The sequence below is a fragment of the Sceloporus undulatus genome, chromosome 1, assembly GCF_019175285.1.
Source record: "Sceloporus undulatus isolate JIND9_A2432 ecotype Alabama chromosome 1, SceUnd_v1.1, whole genome shotgun sequence".
Classification (NCBI taxonomy): domain Eukaryota; kingdom Metazoa; phylum Chordata; class Lepidosauria; order Squamata; family Phrynosomatidae; genus Sceloporus; species Sceloporus undulatus.
Genome location: NC_056522.1, coordinates 210898652 through 210925360, shown reverse-complemented (window position 1 = coordinate 210925360; position 26709 = coordinate 210898652). Strand labels below are relative to the sequence as shown.

At 40.0% G+C, this 26709-nt stretch overlaps 1 protein-coding gene across 3 annotated transcripts in view; it reads left to right on the top strand.

The window, feature by feature from the left end:
* B3GALT1 (beta-1,3-galactosyltransferase 1) overlaps window positions 1-26709 on the top strand; it is a 416413-nt gene that overhangs the window by 291765 nt on the left and 97939 nt on the right. For all 3 annotated transcript variants that reach the window (XM_042446556.1, XM_042446557.1, XM_042446558.1), the window contains one exon: window positions 5416-5531. The gene's annotated coding sequence lies outside the window, so the exon portion shown is untranslated. The remainder of the gene's footprint in view (window positions 1-5415; window positions 5532-26709) is intronic.

The following is a 26709-nucleotide window of genomic DNA, read 5'->3' as shown; positions in this document are numbered from 1 at the left end:
TAAAGCTATCAGGACTGTATAGAAAACTGAATCTACCTTTTGATTAGAGATGGACAGCATGCTCTCATTTACAGTATGCATACATGTCGGGGTGAGGGAGCATGGAGTTTCCCATGTGTTTCCACAAATCAAGAGAGAAAAGAAGTACTGAGTGCACAGGAAATTTGCCATGTATAGATGGTGTAGAGCTTTCAGATATTTCCTTTTGAGCTACATCTACCACAGTTTCCAGCAGCAATCTCAACCCTCTGGGAGAGTTACAGTCCAAAGAGGTAACTTCTCTGAGCTTCATGAAAGGTTTCAGGGAACATAAAGCATGTTGCTGTAAGGGCAAGTGAAGAGGTTGGGGAGCAATATAGTCATTCAGCAGCATAGTTCAGCTCTTGGAACCTTCTATGATGATTGTTTAACTTTATCATTCAGTGTACAGTCAGTCCTCCCCATAAGTGGGCTTGCCTTCCTCGGCAAGCCCTGGCATAAGTAATGAGGCATGTAGCCGCGCTGCTGCAAGCACACACCCCATTATTTTCTATGGGGCTTGAACATACATTCTTTTCCTCATATGCGGCGTGTGTGTGTCCAAAACAGATCCCCCGGGTATGGGCAGGACGGATTGTACAATTGGTTGCAAATGATCCAAAATGCCTTTTCTGGGGGCTCACTGCTTGCAGGAAAAGGTTTTACCACCATTCAAAATATGGTGTCTTACTGCCAAGGAAAAGCAATTCCCCCCCCCCCTTTGCAATGGTCAGCTCTCCCCGACCTTGGTCACACTGAGCTAGCTTGGTGGGTGGGTGAGTTAGGCCACCAAGTGGATCATGTCTTTATGTTACATGACAGTACTTCCTTCCCTGCACCTGTTTCATTATCCAGCAGTAGTAGCTTGCTCTTCCATGAAACATACCAAAATACATTTATTCCCCCCTGTTCGTGGACTTGGGATCTGCAGTTTTGGTCCTTCACAGACAGCAAGTGGGAAAGAACAAAATGGGGCACTCACCCGGGGTACACATGTGCTAGCATGTGCAGGAGAGCACCCCCACTATAACCAATGGGGCTTGAATATCTGCAATATTTCTGATTTGCAGAGGGCTCTAGAATGGAACCCCCATGAATTGGGAGAGACGAGTGTATTTATTTTACTATTTAATGTAGCCCTTAAAGGCTATATACTGTACTCTGCTTCTTTTTAATAATTTTTAAAAACAAAGTCTACATCCGTGTCCCTCCTCTACAGGCCACAGCATGAAAGTACAGCCACAAATATTGTGTATTGAGAGACCTGTAAAATGGGATATTCTGCCAAGGGTATTGATGTGAGCCTATTGATATTTGGGGAAATATGAAACCTGATTGGAAAAAACCTGTGAAAGAAAGGGAAGCAAACTTTACTGGTGTGTTTTATCTATTTCCAATTTTTATATGCTGCCTTCAGAGCAAAGTCCCCCCAAGGTGAGTCACTTAAACTATTAAAAACATAAAATACAACTAAAAGCATTTAATTACAATTGGAAAACTATAAAACAGCAGTCTACAAATATTGTACAATCCAGAAGAGATAAAAAAACAAACCAAAAAACAGCAATAGTTTAAACGATTAAATACCCAGCTTAGATCTTTAATTAAAAACTCATTGAAAGAAAGGTTTTTAAAGACCCATTTCAGTGCTATCAGATATGTAGCCAGATGCATATCTCATGGGATGAGGTTCAACAAATATGGAACTGACACAAAAACATTCACTATATATAACACCCACACATTTATAGAACTTGATGACAGATATCAACCATGGCTTTACAGGCCGATCGTAAGGCCCAGAAAGCTTGGTATGAGTACAAACAATGCTTCATATAACCTGGCTCCAAGCTGAAACTTGACAGGTAGCCAATGCAACTGGTATATATTCCATATTCCTAACAGAGTATTTCCCACATTCCCAACCCAAACCAGCATCTGTGTGGCTACACTCTCTAGCAGTGGAAGTTTCCAAATCATCTTTCTGGGCAGCCCCACACTAGTTGTCTAGTCTTGATGTAACAAATCAATTGAAGCAACATTCTCCATATAGGAGCAAATTCCCCTCTGAGGAAACATTGTATTTGTTCATGATGTATAATTTAGGGGGGAAAGCTAAGGGGAGACATGACATTAAAAGTGGTTCAGATGCAAGCAATTTACCTGCAGAATCTAATGCAAATTGCTCACAGTAGGCCTTGGGGGATTAATAATAATAATAATAAATAATAATAATGTTTATTTATATACCGCTTTTCCAGATTAGATCAAAGCGGTGTACAACAGGAAGTACAATACAAAGTAAACAAAAACAAAAACATAACAGGCCTCTCTCCCCTCAAGATGGTGGCTGAATGGAGGGCTTTTTCTTCTTACAGGCAGGTAGTTGGAGCTAGCCTGCCTCTCTCCCCTCAAGATGGTGGCTGAAGAGTTCTGTATGGAGTAGGCCCCTTGTGACTTGAAAAAGTTCTCCTGGCCAACATTGGGCAGGGATTCAACACTGATAGAGAAGGAAGGCTTTTTTGCTCCCATTGCTGCCACAAGATAAGCTTAGTCCAACACGCAAACCACTACACCACTGGCTCTCTCTGGTATCCGGCTTCAACGTAACAGCTACTAACAAAACATAATAAATATCAAATAAAGTCAATAAAGGAGAGCCAGTGTGTTCTAGTAGTTTCAGTGCTCTACTAGGACACTTGGAGACCACGATCTGAATCCCCACTAAGCCACAAATTCACTGGGTGACCTGAGCCAAGTCACACTCTCTCAGGTGCAGAGGAAGGCAATAGCAAACTCCTGCTGAACAAATCTTACCAAGAACACCCTGTGCCAAGTTCACCATAGGGCTGTTTAAGTCAGAAGTGGCTTGATGGCACACAACAACAACAAAGCCAACAAAAATGAGCAGCCAAGACTGATTATAGTGCAAATAACTCCTTAAAAGTAGCAGAATACTAGCAGAAACAATTTGCAAAATTGCTTTGCAGAGATAGAGGACCAAAGAGTGATGGTAGTTTTCAGCCTACACATTCTGTCTCTGCAGGAGGGGAGTGCACCAGGAACATGAAAACAAAAGATCCTAAAGGACCTCTGTAAATTCACAAGTATCAATTGAAGGTTTTCATGTCCCCTGGTGTCCATAACTAGATCATTATGAACTACTGTAGTGTACTTTGAGAATATCTGCGACATAAAGTTAGCACTGCCTCTATGTGTGAATTTGTATGAGTAGGATGTGAAGCAGCTACCAACTTGCAAGAATCCCACAGAGATGTTACAATTTAGAAGCATGGCCTAACTGAGAAAAATCTAGTGACTTTCCTGGCAAAAATTGTATAGTTTTGGTATAGGCAAAGGGGAAGAGGAAAGTGAGGAATTTTCAAGGACAGGAGACTACAGGGTACAAAAATTGAATTAACTCGTTCCTGGCCTTTTTTTTTTTTTTTCTTCAAGGTGCAGTAAAGCTGCAATAAAGAGGCCTTATGGCCGTCACATTACTCCACAATGCTTCCTTCAGAGCAACATCATACCCACCAACTAACTCAGTTTGGCAGTGACAGTCTTGCTTAATCCTGTGCCATCCCACCTTTTCAGTAGCTTTTAAATTGTTCCAGTTTTCTTCTCCGGAGATTATTGCATGGCCATTTTTGCCCTGGCTGTGCACAGGACAGGATCAGGGCAGACTGGGGAAAAACGGGTGTTATCACACAGTAAATTGCTGCCACCCGACGATCACCTATCCCCCAAGTGCACTCTGCTGGCTGATTTTGGTGGTATAGAAGGCTTCCCAGTAGGCTCAGATAAAAGCAAACTGTTGCAGCCTTTCCTAGCTTGTGTGCTCTTTTTCATTAACAGCTTTTGCCGTCTTGACCACACTCTGATGTTACTTGGCTATATTTGTCCCCATTTTCCTTCATGAAATGTTGGAGGACATACATCCAACAGAATATAGTTGTTGTTTTTTTACAGAGATATTGCTAAGAAAACACAACAACATAGGGCATTCTCACCTACCACCAGTGTAGCAGAAGCTGCTATCTTTTTTTCAAAACTGCCTCAGGTCATTCCTTTTGAAGTACCATATAGTATTTTCACTGAGTGCAATTGCACTAGCAGTGCCAATTGCAACATTGCTTTTGTGGACTGCTATGTTTAAAGGGAACAGAGCTATTGTTTCCACTTTTTTCTAATAAATTCCTGCCCTAAACATTTGTCTATTTTTTTCCTGCTCCTTCTCCAAATCACTAAAAATACCCTCTGCAAGGGAAAAAGTTTATTATTTCAGATCGGTAAAAATCAGAGTTACCCTGCAAAAAAACTTCCAGTGTAATATTCAAAGTATTCCCATAAGAGAAGCAAATCACTTATCAATCAAGTGGGTGCTAAGATACTTCTCTCAAACATTAAATGGCTAAGTGGATTTAAAAAGAGTTTTAAGGATAAAGCAATGCTAATGAATGAGATTAATAGAAATTTATAGATATAGAATTCAAGTAAATTAACAATTTGAGAATGTTAACAACAAGGAAGAAACCAGCTCATGTAAAATCCATAGTATAGGTAGAGAAAGAAAATGCAGAATGAAGAGTAGAAGAAACAGAAAAGCGGAAATATACAGTACCAGCTTCCCAAGCCTCCAAGACAAGTGTCTATTTTTTGTGGGTTTTTCGGGCTATGTGGCCATGTTCTAGAAGAGTTTATTCCTGATGTTTTGCCAGCATCTGTGGCTGGCATCTTCAGAGAATGCCGGCCATGAAAGCCTTCGACTATTTGTTGTGTTACCATGAAACATGAAACATTCAGGATTCCAGGCCATTAAGGGGACACGGAGGTGTCTAGATTATCCTATAAGCATCTGGCTATCTCATCGAGAGATTTACACCAGTTCATCTGCAGCTTTTTATAGAAAAGGCAACATAAATATATATAAATATAAATATTGCAGGATGGATTTATCGTCTGATTTCTCATTTAATGGGTTCTTTTATATATTTTATATTTTCCATCCTGCAATGGAATATCCTATCCATCAGTATTTTGTAATTCTAATTTTTCTTCAATTCTAATAAACTGAATGCTGGATGCTTCATAACTGCAAAATGCAGGTAATGAAAACATTAACTTTGCAGTCTCAGACCTTTTCTTTCTTTTTTTCCCCTCCCCTTTTGCCCCATCTGTCCATCTGTTTCTTGAACGCAGTCTGCTGGTATCTTGCTTCATGAAATGGAATCTAAACTCCTAATGGAAGTCACCCACCTGCATGGGAATAAACACTGCTCTAACTTTCTGGGGCTGTTGGTCAGGCTTGATTGTGTTGCAGGTATGTCATAGAATCCTTTTCAAACAATTAGGGCAAACCAGGTTTTCTTAATAACAAATAATATGTAATTTCAGATGATACACTTCTGAAAAAAGAAAGGTGGAGGGAGAAGAAGCACTCTCAAGGTTATCTTTTTGATCTGCTGCTGATTGGGGTTCTTTGAACAGACTCTGCTCAATGCTGATATTTGGTAAGTACTGCATAATTGTCATATATATATATATATATATATACACACACCATGAGGAATGTCTTAAATTCTTGCTGATGCTGGAGTCTTGTCCATAGTTATCTGAGCGTAAGTCCCTTTGAACTCAATGAAATACACTTCCAAGCAACAGGCATAGGATTGTACTGTAAGGCTAACGTAGTGTGCATGCTTACCTATTCCCCAGTTAACTCAGAGGGATTTACTTTTGAGTAGGTGTGCATAGGATTACTGTGAACCACTTATGTGGATGCATTTCAGAGCAGGTTCTCTTTTAACGCTGTTGGAAACAATTTATTTGTATATCGGATTATGCCTGATATTTTTTTCTGTTTTACAATTATTTATAATTCTGTCTTTTAAAAAATATTAGGTCACTGTTATGATCTTTGGGAACATGTTATTATTTACAGGTATAGTGTAGCTACATGTGGCTCACAAAAATTAAAGCCTGACTCTCTCTACTTGGTTTTATCTTAATAGATGTGTAAAGGTTAGAGGGAAGGGGAAGCAACATGTAAAAACTGAGAACCCAACACAATGACTCATTGGGCATGATCCAGCCAAAGTGGAGCTCTTTCAAGTCATTTGAGAGCTTTTACAAGGAGAGATTAAAGCACTTGCTTAATTTTCTTGTAAAATCTATAGGACTTAAAGCACTTAATGTTGGCTTGATCATAGTGGTTAATTATTATCTGTTTGGATATTTCTAGTGTTGTATATTTTTGCAATGTAAATGTGATGGCTTTTAATTAAAATGTGTCAATTCTTAATATCTACCATAGTCTCCATCTGAAGGTCTCTTATTAATTAAGAAACCTAATTAAATCAGTGAAATCCGTGAGTGTGGCATTTCATTTCCACAGTTATTTAAAGTGTATGCTAATTCTTTTAAAATGAAAGTTTCATTTAGAATATCCTTGAAATTGGATGTTTGTCTCCTTTAAGTCACAGTGACTCAACTTCTCTCTTATGTTTCTTGAGCTTAAGGTCCCCATGTTCCCACCACAAGGATGCAATTATGATTCCTGTCTACAATTAGGTGTTTTACCGCACACTAGAGCAAACAAGACCATATTTTAAATTATTCATTATTATTAGTAAGGTATTCTTTGGAACGCAATGGCATTAATTAATTTAGCACTCAGCTGGTGTTATCTTCATAGACATCCACTTTTCAAATGGTTATTTCTGCCACAGAAAATTAGATACAAAATCAAGCACTTTAGTAATGCATTCTCTGCTGTGATGCTTGGCAATTGAAAGTAATGAACCTCCCTCCCCCCACTTATTTTTTTGATACATGGAGAAGCTTTTATGCTGTAAGAGGAGTTACAAATATACAATATAGATTTAACTTGGAAATCAAAGCACTTTCCTAAGATGAAAATAGGAACACAAAAAAAAAAATACCACACAGTAATAGCATTAAATGTAGTAAAAGTTCCATCAGGAAATCAATGAGAGGGATGTAAACTATTTTTAAAAGGTAAAGATAGTAATTTCAAAAATCTTTATGTGTACATTTCTTTATGAATAAGCCATTTATCCATTTTATAACAAAAGCCCAAAGTACTTAAAATGAAAATAAAATGTTGAATAGACTGTATTAATCATACTTTCCCATCCTGAAAAGTAACATGATAATTTAGTTCAATTGAAGCCAATGGGAGTTTTCAATATTGATTTCTGAGTGAGGTGAATGGTGTTATTATCTTGAATCTTTTGCTCTGGGGGATGGGAGGCCAGGCATACAGCTCCCAGGGGAAATTGGAAAGTTCTGCTGCTGGATGCATAAGCAAACTTTTATTTTAGGATATCTAAAAAGTATCCATGGTGGCATGGAAAATAAAATTGTGTGTGTGATAGAAATTGACCCTGAAGTTGTCATATTATCAGCTTCTCGTTCCTTAGGATTTCAGGGTCAGAATCTGAAAGCAAGGGCTGGATCCATTAGAGAGGGGCAGTTGTGAAGGTGGGTCTTTTATAATGTCACAGTGGTGCAGCAAGCAAGAATTGGAAGGCAGGCCGGAACTACTAGTGGGTCAGCAGATAGGACAATGGAATAATTCTGGTAAAACTCTGCTAACCATGTAATATGGTAGCCCAGAGCCAAGGGAGAAAAGTATCTTTTGTAAGCTGCGTTGGGTCCAACTTAGAAGAAAGGCAGCATTTAAGTATTAAATAAAAATAAACAAACAAATGAACGAACAAATTAATAAACAATTTTCTGATGGCCAGGCAGATGGCAAAATTCACCCAGTAGCAGCAAAACATTGCTTCCAGTTTTGCTGAGGCTCACATCCCATGTGGCTAACCAACAGTAGACACTGTTACTGTTAACTACCCCCAAGTTGACCTGACTCATGGGGACCCTGTGGATGAGACATTTCTAAGATCCCCTAACCTCCACCTCTCTGCTTAGGTCCTGTAAATTCATACTTGTGACCTCTTTGATTGAATCTATTCATTTGGTGTGCATTCTTCTTCTCTTTCTACTACCTTCTTCCCAGTATTATTGTCTTTTCTAATGAGTTATGCCTTTTCATGATGTGGCCAAAGTATGACCGCCTCAATTTTATCATTCTGGCTTCTTCCTAGAAGGCTTGATCTGTTCAAGGACCCATTTGTTTGTCTTTTTGGCTGTCCACTGTATCCTTAGCATGGCTTTACACATGGGAAATTGTTCCAGGCCTTCTACTGCTGCAGATGTTTGTGGAAAGCTCACTGCCAAGTCTTGAGGGAGTCTTCCCTAAGCCATGTGGACCTATTGCTGGAGTTTGGAGAACAAGAAGTTTCACTCACCATGTTTGCTTCATGTGGCATGATGGGCTCAAGACAAGTGCATGAGCCCATGATGCCTCTCCCTTCCCTTCAGTCCTGGCATTTTGGTACACACACACTGCACAAGCTCAGTTCAAATGCTGGCTGTGCCAGAGAGCCTTGGTGCCAGCTGAGAATAGATGGAGATGATACAGTATCTAGACTTTAAAACCACTTCTCATCCAAAAACTGAATCTTCTCTTCCATGAGTATTGCTCACCTGGAGGTTTTTTTTGTTTTTTTCCCTCATTTCCTAGAGAAGCTCAGCAAGACCCTGAGACTTCAGCCAGGGCACTCAGACTTGGCAACCTCAGCCTTCAGTATCATTGGCAGACACTTGTTCAGCAACATATTCTGAACAGAGCATCTGCCAAGACTGAAGCAATAATTCCAATGAGACCTTATACTGATGTGATCAATTTACTACAAAGTGATGTTACCATATCAGTTTCAAGTGGGGGAATACTTTGTGTGAATGTGCCCTCATGTGTTGAACTCTGGTATTTACCACACCAAGGCAGATTTCTGAAAAGAAGGCCTCTCCTTGACATGAAAAACACAAAGAGTTTTGCGATGTGGCAAATGCATTTAAACCAATTAATTGCCCCACAGGACTGACAAAGTTGGTTCAGCTTGTGGTATGTTGAGTTTCAAATGGCAAATATTTTGTTCCCATTATGAAAATTTGATATTTCAAATCCAAGGCTATGCTAAAAAATTTAGAGCATCTCTTGGCTGACAGATGCTGAGCGCAGAAATACGTTTCTCTGATATTTCGAGATGCTAGGAGTTGGTAGCCGCTTACCTTTGCTTAATTTAATGAGGTGGATGAGAGCTTTCAGTTTGTTTGTGCCTTCTTCTTTTTAAAGTGTTGTTCTACTCATCATGGTACAAAGTCTTCTCCACAGCTTCCACAAGCTGCATTTCCTGGAATGCCCTAGTATGAAAAATGCCACATCATGTTGCTTCTAGGGCATTTGGAGAGGCAGCATGAGCTTTACTCCCAGCTTGCTACAGGCACCACTTCCTGGAATGCCTTGGACATTGTAATACATCATGTCACTCCCAAGGGATCTCAGGAAAATACAGCAGAGAGAGCCTTGTGTTTCAGTGGAGATGGGGAATTTTTTAAAAGTATTTAAAACAAGTGGGAAAATGGAAAGCTCTCTTAACACCTTCCAGTGGTTCCCAAACTTTGGTCCTTTTAGTTTTTTGGACTTCAGCTCCAGAAGCCCTAGCCAGCTTGGCCAACAGTCAGGAATTCTGGGAAATGAAGTCCACAACATCCAGAAGATCAAAGTTTGGGAATCCCTGTATGCTTATGTAAAGTAAACAATAATCCACTCACCTGTTATATTTCAGTAACGTTTCTCCATTTCCAAGAGATCAGTAGGAAATTTGCTTTTGGGTAGGAATTTCAGAAGCCAATTATCTACTGATCTCTCTCAAGTGGAGATCCAGTGTGGTGTAGTGGTTTGAGCATTGATTCTGGTGACCAAGGTTGGAATCCCCACTCAGCCGTGAAAACTCATTGGGTGATCTTGGTCAAGTCATACTCTCTCAACCTCAGAGAAAGGCAAAGGTAAACCTTGTCAGAGCAAAACTTGCCAAGAAAATCCTGTGATGGCTTCACCTTAGTGTTGCCATAGGTTGAAAAAAACTTGAAGGCACATAACAATAGGAATTTCAGCCTAGCCTTAGTAGCTTGGTGGAACAACTGAAAAGACACACACACAAAAAAAAAACTCTGTGTCATAAATACTAGCTCCTTCCATACAATCAAATTGGCATTCAGTCAAAATACCCACCCTGCAGGATGGAACAAGGTAAAAATGATCATTTAGTACTTAAGCAAAAACACTCAATTTTGAGGTGCAGGCCTTCAAATGTTCATCTCTTGTGTTTCTTATGCTGATTTTAATGTATTGTGTGGAACCTGCCTGGCTCACATTTCAGTATTTTATTGCAGTATGATTGGAATGAAGTAGATTTTACTTCATTCCAATCATATTGTCATGTTATCCTTGTGAGCTGCTTCATGGGCTCAGAGAAAAAGAAAGAGAGAATAAATAGCATATAAATGGAGATTCCGTATCCCTTATCCAAAATGCTTGGGACCAGAAATTGGGATTTGGGGGGGGGGGGTTGGAATACAAGTAGCATAATACATACTGTATTTGGAAAGCAAGAGAGATACATTGTTGGAGGGAGATGCAAGGATCTCTGAAATGGCAAGAATCCAAGCGTGCTGTTTGTCATGAATCCCACCTCTCACCATTTCACAGATCCTTCCATCTCTTTCTCCAGCCATGTCTCGCTGCAGCCTTGCAAATACAGTAAGTGCTACACTACTTGTATTCCAAAATCCAAATCCAAAATATACCAACATTGAAGCCTCCAAACATCATGTTGGTGCTCAAAAAGAACATTTCAGATTTCAGATTTTTGGATGATGATGATGATGATGATGATGATGATGATGATGATGATGATGATGATGATAATAATAATATAAAATTTTATTTATATTTCCCGCTTCTCCCAAGGGATTGAAGCGGAATTACAACAAGAAATACAGTAATACAGTGTCTAAAATACATGTCTAAAATACAATCTCTAAAACTACAGCAATAAAATCAATAACTGGCCTTTTGACCCGGGGGTAAACCGTTCTTCTTTATAAAAGATCTGGGGGGTAGGCTCGCCAGAAGAGCTCTGTTTTTAATGACTTCTTAAAGGGATCTAAGGTAGTTATGAAGTGGATCTCTACCGGAAGGTTGTTCCAAAGCATGGGGGCAGCAGCGGTATATGCTCTTTGGTGAGTGGTTGTTAATCTCACCTTGGAATGGTTAAGTAAATTCTTACCAGTTGTTCTGAGAGTGCAGGGCGGATTGCGTAGGGAGAGGCGTTCCCTCAAGTAACTCAGGCCCAAGCCATGTAGGTCTTTAAAAGTAATGACCAACACTTTCTATTGCACCTGGAAGCTAATTGGCAGCCAGTGTAAAGAAGATTTTAGAGGAGGTGTTATATGGTCTAATCTGGAAGTTCCAGTGACCAATCTGGATGCTACTTTTTGAATTAGTTGAAGCTTCCAAACTTGGCACAAAGGTAGCCCCATGTAGAGCGCATTACAGAAATCAAAATTGGAGATTACCAGTGCGTGTACCACTGTTTCAAGGTCCTTCCTGTCCAGGTAAGGACGCAGTTGGCATATCAGCCAAAACTGGTACCAAGCACTCCTGGCCATCACATCTACTTGAGGCCACTGAGATGTCCAAGAGCACCAGCAGGGTCACACTTCCCCTGTCGATACCCAGACGGAGATCATCGACCAAGGCGACCATGGCTGTCTCAACTCTGTATCCCACTCTAAAGCCAGTTTGAAATGGGTCTAGATGATCGGAGTTGGAAGGCGACTGCCCTCTCGATCTATAGTTGTTTACCATTATTACCATTCTTGGGCAAGGTGATCAAGTGGAGTGATGTTTTTTACAGATCCAAGGATAAAGGATTCTCATTAGAGATTATTAAATCAGGCCTTGGTGATCCTCAGATATATGAAGCTGGATTTATACCAGTACATATGTCAGTAAAACTACCAGGAAAAAATGAGCTGGGATCCTTTATGTGTCTTGGGTTTTTTATTTGAAATTGTTGTTGTTGTTGTTGTCCAACAACCCAAACCTTTCTTAAAGAAACCCTCCCTGTTCCTTAACAGGGGATCCAGGGAGGGTTTCTTTAAGAAAGGTTTCACTATAGCTACTTTTAGTGAAGATGGAAATTTACCCTCCCGGAAGTATGCATTTATTATCAAGTGGAGTGATGTTTTTAATGCATCACCTCCCTGGATGGTCAGCCAAGATGGGCAAGGATTGAGAGGGCACGTCGTCCTCCTTACAGATCCAAGGATAAAGGATTCTCAACCTCTAATAATCAGGCCTTGGTGATCCTCAGATATATATTTTTATTTGAAATTATTATTGTTGTTGTTGTTGTTATCCACCTTGCCAGGTATTCTGTACATGAGATGAGTAAACACAGGGTTGCTAACAGAAATACCTGGGCTTCCTACCTTTTTTTTTGCCACAGCTGTGGTGTGAGCATCCTCCAGAAACAACATACAGTTACTCCCTGACTATGCTGTTACTTTGCTGGGTTGTTTCTGCTGAGCGCATGATGAACGGAAACCACAGAAGTAATGCTGGCAAATCAGGAAATGCACCTCAAAATATCAAGGAGGGGGAAGATTCTGGAAAGGAAAATAAAAGAGATGGGGAACAACAGCTTGTTTGAGGTCAGAGAAGACAGTTTGGAGAGGGGAAATAATAAAATATATGATAAAACACACAGCTGAAGAAAAATGTGTGAAGAGTTGGAACAGAATGCTAAAAGTACATGGATACAAATCTACTGAAAGCACTGCATGGGTGACTCAAGAGACTTGCAGAGAACTGATGGATACCCGCTGGGTGCAAAGGTAGCCTGCAAACTCTTCCACAAAAAGAAACTTGTTCTTTCCTGATGTGGTTCTCTCAGGAGATATATTGGGACACTTCTTTATTTTGTGCTTTGATTCCCTTCAGAAAGCTTAGTATATTCATTCGTTCTGATCTGAGCCTGCTGAGGGAATTTATCCTCATGTTGTCTTTGCAATCAGTTTGCTTTGAATTTTTACTTTCATGCAAAATCAGAAGCCTTCTTTGAGATGCACTAGTGCAGACAAGCAAAACAAATATAAAGTTGATGGCTTAACAATCTAGCAAATTTAGAATTGAATAAAGTCCTAGTTTAAAAATAAATCAAGAATCATGGCAGGCAGATATATGTTGCAGTTGTGCTATGATGAAAATCTTTAATCTTATTTCTGCACATTTTCCCTGATTGGAATCTTTTGTCTCATATGGCAGTTTGTAGGAATCAGGTTTTATTTACATATTTTTGTAGCTGCTGATACAATTCTTATTCCATGGCCTCTTCACACTACACAGTTGTAGCAGTTCGATGCCACTTTAACTAACATAGTAACATACTACAGAATCCTGGGATTAGTAGTTGAGTGAAACACTAGATACTCAATCTGGCTATGAGTTCTGAATGCCTCTCCCTAAACTGCAAATTTCAGATTCTATTTGTATAGTATAGAAATTTAGGAGGGCCGGGCAAGTAGTTATACTAACATATAAAAACTGGGTTTTTTCCATGACTGCTTTTCTTTACTGAATGGATCTTTAGCCAATGAGATGAGTACTTTAAATCATTCTTCATGATAAGCACATACTCAGGAATTGCATTAATGGTCTGGCCTAGTTTATTAACAACCTTCAAGAGAGGTTTGTTTACTGCATTCAGAATTGTTAGAATAAAAATAGAAAGCAATGTAAAATGCTTCTAGCCTTGATTTTCTTAGAATCATCTTTGTTAACCTTTGTACGGATTTAAATAAGGGCTGTAATTGAAAATTCCATAGTGAGAAGTAGCTTGGAAAATGCAGTTATATTGGGTAGGAAATCAAATAATGCTGTCATAAATGTTTACTTATAGTTTACTTATAGATGTTTACATGCATCATTTAGTTGGCACAAATGCTGAAATCAACACTTCATATATTATTTCATTTATCTTAATAGGAGATCACTCAGCCCTAATCAGATCTAGCTGAGGGCAACAAGTGGCATCCAATGAAGCTGCATACATTATATCACAGTTTGCATCCAGTCAATTCACTGAATAATTTTATGCAAAGGGATCTTGTAGCACCTTTGAGACTGAGTGAAAGAAGTTGTAGCATAAGCTTTCGCAGACTTGATCTATTTCCATTCATCTGAGGAAGTAGTCCAAGGCTGCATCCACACTGCAGAAATAATCCAGTTTGATTTGTAGTTTGTTGTGACAGCAGAGCTCTCTAGCATAGGCGACTCACAAAACTACAGCATTCCACGGCAGATGCAAATGTCCCTCAAAATGTGAATCAGACTTTCCATTGAGGACTCCTGTTCCTCACACCATTCCTTCATTGGATTTCTGTACTATACAAATGGAACAAAGCTTAGGCTATCATTCACAATGTCTCAACCTTGGAGTCAGTTTTTGAGTGTCAATTCTCATGTGGAGGATATTTGCTTGAGGCTGGATCTAGCACAACCATGCATTTGAGGATTTAAGGCATTTATTCAGGTTTAGTGGCACAGACAACCTGACAGTTGACCTTCTAGTTTCACCATGGTGTGGGGGGGGGAACAAGGTCTGTGAAATAATTTAAAAGTCCCAACTGGATTTAGACTAGAACTAAAACATCACACCCGCTATGATGGGGAGTTAGGGTGCTGTTTCCAACTATGGGTAGCACTGTGTCGAAACAGGGGTAGTTAGCTATGCTGCTGTTCAAGATTGTTCTTTGCAATAACACTGTTCTGTTAAACATCCATTTTGGTCTGTCTTCCCCTTTAAACAAAAACAAAACTGCTGTAAAAGAGTTATGGAGTCTCAGGTAGCGTCTGTGCATTTGAGAGAGAGAAAATATATATACAAGCTGGAGCGTGTCCAGAGAAGGGTGACCAAAATGGTGAAGGGTCTGGAAGCCATGCCCTATGAGGAGAGACTTAGAGAGTTGGGTATGTTTAGTCTGGAGAAGAGAAGGTTAAGAGGTGATATGATAGCCCTGTTTAAATATGTGAAGGGGTGTCGTATTGAAGATGGAGCAAACTTGTTTTCTGCTGCTCCAGAAAATAGGACCCAGAACAATGGATGGAAGCTACAGGAAAAGAGATTACATCTAAATATTAGGAGGAACCTCCTGACAGTAAGATCTGTTCAACAGTGGAACATGCTGCCTTGAACTGTGATGGATTCTTCTTCTTTGGAGGCTGGGTGGCCATCTGTCAAGGGTGCTTTGAATATATGTTTGCATGTGACAGCCCTTCCAGCTCTATGGGGATTATGAGAACTGGGGGGGGGGGGGGAGCCGGAAGTAAAAGGTATACTCCCAGCAAAGTCTCACGATTCTGCTGAAGAATTTCGGACACATCACGCTTATCCAGGACTTTTCCAATGAAGATCCAGGAATGCTCCAGCAACAAACTATTCACAGGGAACTCCTGGAAATGGTTTGTTGCTGGAGCATTTCTAGTTCTTCCTGGGATACGTCCTGGATAAGCATGATATCATCTGAAAATCTTCAGTGTGATCGCACAATTATCTTGGAAGTATGCCTTTGTCTTCCCCAATTTTCCTCCATCTGATAATCTACAATTCTGTGTTTTATTCCAACAAATAGCTTAACGCATTTGGTTGAGGAATATTTGTATCCTCTTCTTTATGGGTGATAAAAGGAGGTACATATATATTTATAATCCCACCCAAAAAAAAAGACTGAAGAAGTAAATAAAGAAGTAATTTTTAAAATTACCAAAATTACAAGGTGCTGTGTAGGGATGAAAACAAAATTAACAAATATTTAGGAGATGGTTGAAAAATGTGTTTTTCGGGTATAAGAATATCCTAATGAGGAGAAACCCAGTGGCTCCTAACTTATTCGGTGCAAACTTTGTACATTGTTTGAGCTGTTGTACAGAAAACAGCATTTCTCTGTGAAAAAACATATGAACATATATGCTCAGAGAAGTTCCAAACCATAACGTTTTTTGTGGAGGAACAGCATTTCTGTTTTCTACACACACACCCTGATATGTAAGTATTACACAGAGTATGTCCCAAACTACAAATAGTCTTCCAACACTGCAGTTTTCTATGCCTTTTTCTCAGCAGAAAGAAACTCAGTAACAAGAAGAAATTAGTGAAGAATTACATCCTGAATTCTCTACTTTACATCAGGGTATCCTCTGAAACACCCTGACAGCCACCACCATCATACCCAATTCAGGATAAGAATTCAAGCAGAATATGATACTGTAGAGTGGTTATATTCACCTGCCCCTGCCAGGATAAGTCTTGACTCATAAAAACCCAATATTTGGGGTGGTGGGAAGGTAAGGATTAAGGGTTATTTAAACATCTTGGTTTATCCTAGCTTTACTATTTTTTTCTATGAGCTAAGTAGTAGAAGGGAGGATTGTGGGCAGTAAAATCATGTCACTTGCAGAATTGGACAAGCTCTAAAAATCAGAAAAATCTGTCAAACCTAGTTTAATCAGTGGAGCAGTTATATTTAGAGACAGACTCTCCATCGTACCAAAGCTCATGCCTTGGAACAATCAGGCGGCACAGCTGGCACAGCACACATGCTTTCCGTATTCCTTCATTACCATGTGTTTATAGAAAGAAACTACAGGGAAATAGCTTGTCTGTCACTTGTGGTGAGCCGCTGCCTGAAGGGAAGCACCAGAATCTGTAGGAAAGGAATTGCCATTATCTTTTTTTTAAAAAAATTTCCTCACGTTGAAATGGGAGATAGGGATTAATTATGCCAGCAGGTATGGTATATCTACTGGCCCTTGTTTTGGAGTGGATGTCCTGAGGAAACATAGTAACTTTAATTGGAAACCAAGAGGAGGGGTAATCAAACGTTTGTATCCAAAGAGACCTATGCAAGCAGGATTCCAGGTGGTTTGTTTTTAACGTGGTTTTATTTTTTTATTTTTTTATTTTATATAAATTTTATTAGCTTAAAAACATAAAATATAACAGTCTTAAATACACAACATTAAAAAATTCCTAACACAAACAATACTAAAACCTAACACATACATGACTTCCTCAACTGTGCATCTATTACATAGTGTAATTCATTTATAGTCAAAACATACTCTTAATAACTTTTAACTGTGAAGTCAAGGAAACTTACTCCAAACTTCATCTCTACCTATCTGTTACCCTCATTCTGGTTACTGTGATAGATACACTCATAAATACAAAACTCTATAGACACTATACTTCTTTCTTATCATATATAAGAGTGTCTTGCAAAAATCTATAATATCTACTTTATATTTATGTAATCTAAGGATCTTGCCCCTTATTCTGTCCATTTACATGTTTATTTATCCTAAGCGCACACCCCTTAACACACTCTGACACCCTTATATAGCTAAATTTGGAATTTAGTCGATCATTACAATACATCTACTAGGCTTCCCATCTTGTTGTATATATGAGATCCATGGACTCCAATCCTTTGAAAAATTAGATAGTGTGTCATTTTTAATAAAACATGATAGTTTATCCATTTCATACATTTCATATAATTTAATTTTCCACTCATCTATAGATGGTAACTCCTCAGACTTCCAGTATTTTGCGTAAAGTATCCTGGCCACTGCTATTGCCAAAAAAATCAATTTACCATTTGCCCTTTCCATCGCTTGGTCTTCTATTATATTTAGTAGATACATCATTGGGTCTGCACGTATATTAAACTTAAATATTTTTTTCATTTCTCCATGAATCTGTTTCCAAAACTGTTTTGCATTTTCACATGACCACCAACTGTGCAGATACGTGCCTAATTCCTTTTGGCATTTCCAACATGTGCCCTTCATACCCTTATACATTTTAGAAATCCTATGCAGGGTTAAGTACCATCTAAAAATTGATTTATAGCAGTTTTCCCTAATTTCTACATTATTTGTATACTTGATCCGCCTTTTCCATGTCTTTTCCCACTGGTCCAACGTTATATTTCGATTCAGGTTTTTTGCCCAGCTAATCATGTATTCTTTAATAACCTCTTCCTCCAATTCAAATTTCAAAATCAAATTATAGAATTTCGATATCCTTTTTATTTTAGACTCATCTTTAACAATATTTTCTAACTCTGGAATAGCGGGAGCAATACCTAGGCCTTTCTGATCCATTTTAACGTGGTTTTATTAAGAGTTCTATAGAAATACCATAGTTTACTTTGAACAACAGTTCTAGAATGTCAAGTGCTCTATATCTGTTATGCTCACCAGCATCATATCTTTCAAATGTCCTGACTTGGCAGGGGCAGTCTTGATTAATTTCAGAACCCAAAGAAAGGTGCTGACAATGATGTATCGGGCTTTTTCTCCCTCAAACATTGGACATTATCAGACAAGGGAAATTGGAAGTATAATCCAATGGCAATCCGAACGCAATCATGGAATTTAATGTTATTGTGTGATACACTACCACACGCAATTTCGGGCAATGGGAAATCAGTCTGACTGCAATCATGGGGTTTCACATTATTGCGTGATAGACTACCACACAAAATTTCGGGCAATGGCAAGCTATTTTCGGGCTATGGGAAGTCAGTTCAAACAAAATTCGAATTTGCGTAAATTCACTGAACTAGTGAATTTACGTGAATGCGTTCTGGCCCCACTTTCTTTTCATTCAAAATTAAGAGAAATTCCACTCATGTGATAAACTCCATTGAAACACTTGTTTGGTTTTCATAGTATTCCCCTTAAAGTATGAGAAAATAATCACTGAATGAGTATGGGCTGTTTGGAAAACAAGCTACCCAAAATGTGTTCATTCGTCGCAACTGTCCCAGGTTGGCAGTGACAATCCCAATTAGAATAATGGAATCATAGAGTTGGAAGAGACCACAAGAGCCATCCAGTCCAACCCCGTTCTGCCGTGCAGGAACATACGATCAAAGCATCCCTGCCAGATGGCCATCCAGCCTCTGTTTAAAGACCTCCAAAGACGGAGACTCCACCACTCTCCAAGGGTGTGTCTTCCATTGTAGAACAGCTCTTACTGTCAAGAGGTTTTCCAAATATTTAGGTGGAATTCCTTTTCCCATAGCTTGAATCCATTGCTCTATGTCCTATTCTCTGGAGCAGCAGAAAAGCTTGCTCTACCCTCAATGTGACATCCCTTCAGATATTTAAACAAAGCTATCCTATCACCTCTTAACCGTCTCTTCTCCAGGCTAAACATACCCAGCTCCCTAAGTCATTCCGCATAGGGCATGGTTTCCAGACCCTTCACCATTTTGGTTGCCATTCTTTGGACACACTCCAGCTTCTCAACATCTTTTTTGAACTGCGGTGCCCAGAACTGGACACAGTATTCTAGATGAGTCCTGACCAAAGCAGAATAGAGTGGCACAATATTATAGACACTATACTTCTATTGATGCAGTACAGCATTACCTTGGCCTTTTTAGCTGCTGCATCACACTGTTTACTCATGTTAAACTTGTGGTCTACTAGGACTCCTAGATCCCTTTCACATGCAGTCTTGTTAAGCCAGGTGTCCCCATCCTATCTCTTTGCATTTCATTTTTTTTCTGCCTACAGTAAGTGCAATACATTACATTTCACCCTGCTGTAATTCATTTTGTTAGTTTGGGCTCAACTTTCTAATCTATTAAGGTCATTTTGAATTTTGATCCTCTCCTCTGGGGTATTAGCTACTCCTCCTAATTTGGTGTAATCTATAATTAATTCTCTGCTAGTCCAGTTTTCCTGCTGCTTTTAAAATATCTCAGTTTCTCTGTCCTCCTTTGTCCTCAGGTCACTTCGGTTGCTAAAAACTTAGGTCGAAGTGCAAAAATAATTTGCACTTAATTAACTAATAGTTTCCTGGGGTTTGCAGGGGAGGAGAGGAGGAAAGAAAGCTTGTCTTTCTCAATAAGCTCAGGCAAAAGCCAATTGCCTCTCCTTGTTTGTGTGTTTTCATAATAACTTTTGCCATCTTTACCTTCCTCTAATGTTGCATGGCCACACAAGTCCCAGCTTCCATCTGTGAAATATTGGAGGGTATGCAAAATGCGTACTTTGACTGGCCATAGTAGTAACAGACCTGTTTAGAAGGGAGAATTTCTGAGGTTGTACAAGTGCTGCTATGGCTTAGCTACTGTGTTATTTCTAGCGTAGGACCTACACTGTAGGAGTTTAAAACTCTTTTCCTTCTCTTACATAGCAGGCAAAGACTTAGACTCATGCATGTGTCAGTTTCTTCTGGTAACAAGATCCATTGTCCCGTGCAGCCCACCCATTGCCAGACATCTTGCAAAGATTCAGCAAAGCCAGCATTTCAATAGTCAAGTTGACCTTTCTCTTCTTCAGGAATCCTTCCCTGGCCACACTGCCGGCTTGCATCTTGCTTCACTCCCAAGGATATTGGCCTGTTACCTATAAGAGAAAGTTGCCATATCACAACTAGAAACAAACTAGAAACTTGATTTGACTCAGTACAGTTCCAGGAGTGTTGTTGCTAAAGACTGGCCCTGTAGAAGAAGAAACAAAGGCCCATCCCAAATAGATACTCTTACGTAATATGTTGCCCCAGTCCCTTCAAAAGAATTTAACCCTTCTTTTCAAGTGATCATTCCAAATTGGTCACTTTTCTCTCACAACACAAGTCCTTTTATTTATGTATGCATGCATGCAAACTGTGACTGTCTAGAAACAGAGAGTTTTTTGCACAAAATCCCTCAGTTATTCCTATGAATAAATACATATTATTTCTGTGCAGAAAAGAAATCCCAAACTCTTCAAAATGTGTGAATACTAGATGATAACAGTCCAGGTGTGTTTCTTTTTTCCATAGCATAGCCTAAAGGCACCAGATCCTGTGTGATCTTGAAAGCTAAACAGGGCCAACCCTGGTTAATACTTGGACAGGAGACCATCAATGAAAATTGGGTGCTGTAGGCTATGTTTCAGAGGAAAAAGATGGCAAAACCACCTCTGAGTATTCCATGTCTAAGAAAACCCTATGAAATTCATGGGGTCACCATAAGTCGACAGGCAACTTGAATGTCATGACTTGCAAAGATGAAATAGTCAAATAACATCATTCCTAAAGTATATGTATGATGTATAAACACACACATATATTTTTAATCCCTAAATAAATATCCACATTTGCTATGGACACATGCTATACAAATTCACATAGGTGTAAGATCCATTCAGTGGAAAAGGACATGTATCAGAGCCTGCAGTTTTCACCAGTGTACCTGTGGTGACAATCGTATGGCCCTCCAGATATTATTGGAATGCAACTCCCAGTGTTCCTCATCACTAGTTGTGCTGGCTACAGCTGCTGGCAGTTACAGGGGCCATGAAATTTCCTGAGCCATAGCATGAGCTCCATTTTAAAAGAACAGCATGGCAGTGATAAAGCAGGTAAACCCCATCTTCAGCAGCTGTATTTGGCTTCTGTCTTTTAAAAAAATGTAACTTACTTTAAATGGAAGTTTATTATCTTGCAGAGTGGTGTATCTATAGTCCAACTCTAGCATGCTTACTCAGTAGTAAGTCCCACTGAGCTCATAAGTCTTAAGACAACTTCAGAGTGTATTTGTTGAGTCACAGTGTGTTTACATGAGCAATTTACAGTTGTTAATTTGGAGACCAGCATGTTTGTAATGGATTGAGTGTTGAACTACGACTCCAGGACTGAATCCAACTCAGCCAAGCAAACCACTGGGTGATTGTAGGCAAGAAACATTGGAGATTACCGCATACGTTCTCAGAACGTTCTGCACGTACGTTGATGAGAACGTTCCTGGAACGGATATTACCGCATTGAGTAAACTGGAATTGACAGAACGTGATTGAAGCATTTTACCACACCCTTCCTTTTTCTGAAACCGTTCCAGAACGGTTGCTGGATTACTTTTGTGGGCTGTGTACTGATGACAGTCGCCACTCAGTGGTTGGACGGCTCGGAGAGAGCACTGCTCCCAGGAAATTGGAAAAGGGTAGGCTTGGGCATGGAGCTCCGCCTCTCCTGAATCCTCAGCTTACTGAAATCCCTCACCTCCCTTCTCATAGGAATCAATCCAAAACAGAGTTTAAAAGGGCAGAGAGCCCTATGGGTCTTCATCTGGGAAGGCAGAGGTGCCTGGCTATGGGGATGTCTGCCAACTCTCTCTCTCCTCTTCCCCATAGGAATCAACCAAAAACGAGTTAAAAATCCTCTCCAGATGCAGACCAAAGGGCTCGCTCTGCTCCTTTTAAACTCAGTTTTTGGATTGATTTCTATGGGAAGGGAGGTGGGGGATTCAGTAGCCTAGGGACTCTGGCCGGGGAGTGCTTCTCAGCCTCACTGAAGTCTTCCCTCCGAAATTCTCTTGGGGGGAAGAAGGCAAGCGCCCCCCCCCCCCAGCTTGTCTTCCTCCAAGGGAGTCTGATGATTCTCTTGGAGGGAAGGAAGGCAAGCCCCTATAAAACGTGGGCTTCATATGCTGGCATACGTTTGAAGAAAATAGGATAAAACCTATGTAACTTGATGGCCAAGGGCAGATCCTCCTGGCAACCTGGGCTTAAGGGAGCTCCACGGAGGTCCTTCAAGCGGAGGGAAAGGGAGGGACGGACCAAGGGCAGAGCCCCGGCAGCCATGCGCTCTTTAAACCGGTTAGAAAAGAAGAGTCCTTCTGCTGTCATCCCTTCTCCTTTTGGCAGCTGTACACCCTTTGCTCCTGTGGTGTGCAGTATGTGTGTCCTTCTAGTGTGCTTCCCTCCCCGCTTAACTCCTTGTCTGGTTCTTTGCTAGGGGAATTTCGGGAGTTGTTTGCTTGCTTTTGTGTGGTGCTCCAAACAGAGGAGCTTTTGTGGGTTCCCTCCGTGAGGGAAGGAGAGAAGGCTGGGCATCCCTGCCTCCTGCATTGTGACAGTACAGAGCCCCACTGGACATGACACTAGAGGCCCCGCAGAAGCAGCCAGACCCTCTCCTCTTGCTCTCTGCTCTGGTCTCCTCTTTCCCTCTCTTTCTCTCTTCTTTCTCTCTCTTTCCCTGCTTTCCTCTTCTTCTTGTCCCACCTTTCCTCCCTTTCCTTCCTTCCTCCTCCTTCTCCCCCCCCCTCTCTCTCTTCACCACACACACACACCCCTCCTTCACTGCAGTCGCTGCTGCCTGCTCCTGCGTCATTCTTTCAGCCAATCAGAGATGGAGGAATGAGAGAACGGATTGAGAACGGATAAGAATACGCACAGACCTCGTTTGGAACGTTCTCATCATTACAGCTCTCTGGGAACACATCATCCGTACCCTCCTGGACCACATGTAGAACATATTTAAGATTGGAACACATACGTGTGGTATTCTTAAATGTGTTTTCCTCTCGTCACTTCTGAGAACGTTCCCAGAACGCAGTGCGTAATCTCCATACTCTCAGCCTCCTCTGAACCACTCTTGATAGGAAACCCCACACTAGGTTTGCCTTAGAGTCTCCATAATTGGAAGTGACTTGAAGGCACACAACATCCACAACTGCACTTGCTTACTTTAAAACACACAAGAAGAAAATGGATGGCCATGAGGAAAGGACCAAGTCCAACAGAGGCGGGCTGCTTTTTCTCCTCTGAACTGTATCTGGAATCTGGAATGAGGGCCTCTCACAGCCCTTCGGCCTAGCCACGATGGACTGTGCCTACCCTTCTCTTCCTCTCAGCAGTTTAGTAAATAATAACAATTTATTAAAAGCAGTTAAAGAACAGTACAAGCATTTTCTTTTTAAAAGAAAAAAGCATTATCGCATCGTATTAAAAGCCTTTTCTAAAAGCCCTCCAATTTCAAAGAGGTGTCAGTCTAAAGAAGTCTTTGCCAGTCAGTGGAAGGACTATAAGAAAGGGGCCATTCTAGCTTCCCAAGGATGGGATTCCAAAGGTTTAGGAGTAGGCACTGAGAAGGCCTGTCCAGCCTCATAACTCTACCAAGCACTCCCTGAAAGTGCTGGGAATGAGAAAAAAAGCTCAAGTGACAGCAATCACGGAATCCTTCATATGAAGTCATGCTGATCCTGTGATTGTCCAGTCATTGAAGTGGAATTGTCCGGGAATTTTGTATTAGGAAATCACGTTAATACAATTCACTTCAAATAATGACAGGATCAGTGTTATGTTATGAAAGGCTTCACACAATCACTGTCATGAGTAATCCCAACCTTGTCCTGTTTTAAAGGCTAGTTTATTATATTATTATTATTATTATATATTATTATTATTAACCTTTATTATAAAGCGCTGTAAATTTACAGTTATTCTTTTTAAGGCTAGGCTACCTTCTCCCTGCAGGAACACGGATGTGACAGTGGTGAACCTTTCGACATATGCAACCCTGAAAATGGTAGCCTTGCCATCCTGTGACTCTGCATTCATCTTCCTAGAGAGCACAGGATTGCTCTCTAAACTCAAGTAAGGCCTCAGCTATGGATTTACTGTGTACATTCTGCCAACAACAAATGGAAACCACCCCAGTCTGCCCTTAACTGAAACTGGCAAGGAGCCACTACAGTAATTGTAACCAAAATCAATAAATTGCAAGAAACCTCAAAGTGTCTGCCAATAATAATAATAATAAATACATTGAAAATATAAAAGGAAGCATTGAAGGAAGTTGAAGAAAGGAATTTTAATAAGAAAGGGGGCTTTTTTTAAAAAAAAGCATAAGTATTTTACAAAATTAAAACATTACTTCCAGACAGGGTGACCAGACATCCTCCTTTTCCCAGACATGTCCTACATTTCACCCATCTGTCCAGGAGGAATTCAAAAATGTCCCCCATTTTGACCATGACTAAGAAGCATGGATTTATATTTCTATGAGTGTTTGTAGCTGTTGTTTGGCCTACATTTTTCTGGAATGTCCTACATTTTACGGTGCCTTGTCCTGCTTTGCAGTGCACACATCTAGTCACCCTGCTTCCAAGGAAGGTTTATTTCCAGAAAGAGAATCCAGAACTTCTAGAAAGAAAGAAAGAAAGAAAGAAAGAAAGAAAGAAAGAAAGGCTTGTTATTGTTTAGCTTACTAATATTTGGGCTTTTTGAATGAGGGGTTTAGAAAAAGGAAGGATTTGGCTAAACCAAGCCTGTACTGATAAGATCCTGGAGGCAATAAATCTTTTCTTCTGAAGAAACTGATATTTTTCTTAATAAAAAAACCAGCTTACTTAACGATACAAAAAAAGCACTTTTATTTTTAAATCTGTTTCTATAATTTCTTCCTAGAGTGTATGTAAGCTGGAAGCTTTATCTGCTGTGCACTCTACTCTTGCCTGATAGTCAGTCATGAGCCTTTCCTGGGGATAATGCCGAGTTTTCATTCTGAAAAGAAATCCTGGGTTTAAACATAAATTAAAATACAGCTTTCCATTGTTCACAGACAAAGAACAACAAATACAGGTATCTGGGATATAAGGAAATCTCAACTTAACAGCACAAGGGTGGGAGGGGGCAGGCAGCATAGTTGGAGGGGGAGATAGGAACAGAGAAGAGAAATATATATAAATAATGCAGCCTTTGTTCCCCTTCCTTACAGCCTTACAGGTTGTCTTTTGGTAAGAGATGCGTCAGAAGAAGAGTTGAGAAAGAGAAGATGGCTGCATGCATTCAGACTTCTGAAAGAGGCAGTCTGTTGACTTTCAACCCAGGCAGTCTCACAAAACAGCAATGCTGCTGAGTCAGCCCATTGCGGCATAAAAACCAGGACTCTAGTGGTACCCTTGAACTACATGAATGCATGTATTACAGCACAAGGTTTTTCAGACTACCATCAACTTCCCCAGAGTTCAGTTGTGGCATCCACACTGAAAATAAGGGTAACAATATTTGCAAGATAGATAATAACTGTTGGTGGCTGGAAATAAATAAATGTAAGGCATAAAGCAACTCATACAAAAAAAACCTCAGCATCAGTGGAACACATCCTAAAATCTTTAACATTGCTAATGGCATATTAAAAAGACTTGGATTTATATGTCTCATTATCCCCCCCCCTTTTTTTTATTTTTATTTATTTATTTATTTATTTATTTTTGTGAGATCCTTTGTGGGAGATCACCTTTCAAAATAGGTTGTAATTTTGGATGAGAGTGCTGAGCTCAGAAAAGTTGTCTTTTGGGCTATAACTCCCTGAATCCTCCAGCTAACATATAACCCCAAAATAGTAATTTCTCCGAGAGTCTGTGAATGTATTATATTTCTCTTGAGGAAATATTTCCTTTGGGAATATTTGGTATCTGTATCAACCAAGTATAGCACAGCCACTGTGATATAAGCTTGTGGTAAAGACAGAAGAAAGTACTCAGGATGATCTTGAAAAGATTTTTCAAAAAAGCCTACATATATTGTTTCAAGGCATCTATCTTGGGATAAGAAAGAGGATAGGCAAAAGAAATTGATGTAAACTATGTTAGAATAGCCCCCAAAACTCTGATTTTCATATAGCATCCATTATGAGGCTGGAACCCCATGGACACTCCTTTCCTAGACAAAGGGATACAAAGGAGTAACTAACTTCTTGAGAGGAGGGAGTTTAAAAGTATTGATGCATCTTTGCTTCAACACCCCATCTCAGCAAAACTTAAATCCACCAGATTAAACTTCTCTCGCAGGAACTGGAAGTGGTCACTAGAAAATGGCTTGGTGAGAATGTCTACAACCATCTCTTTTGA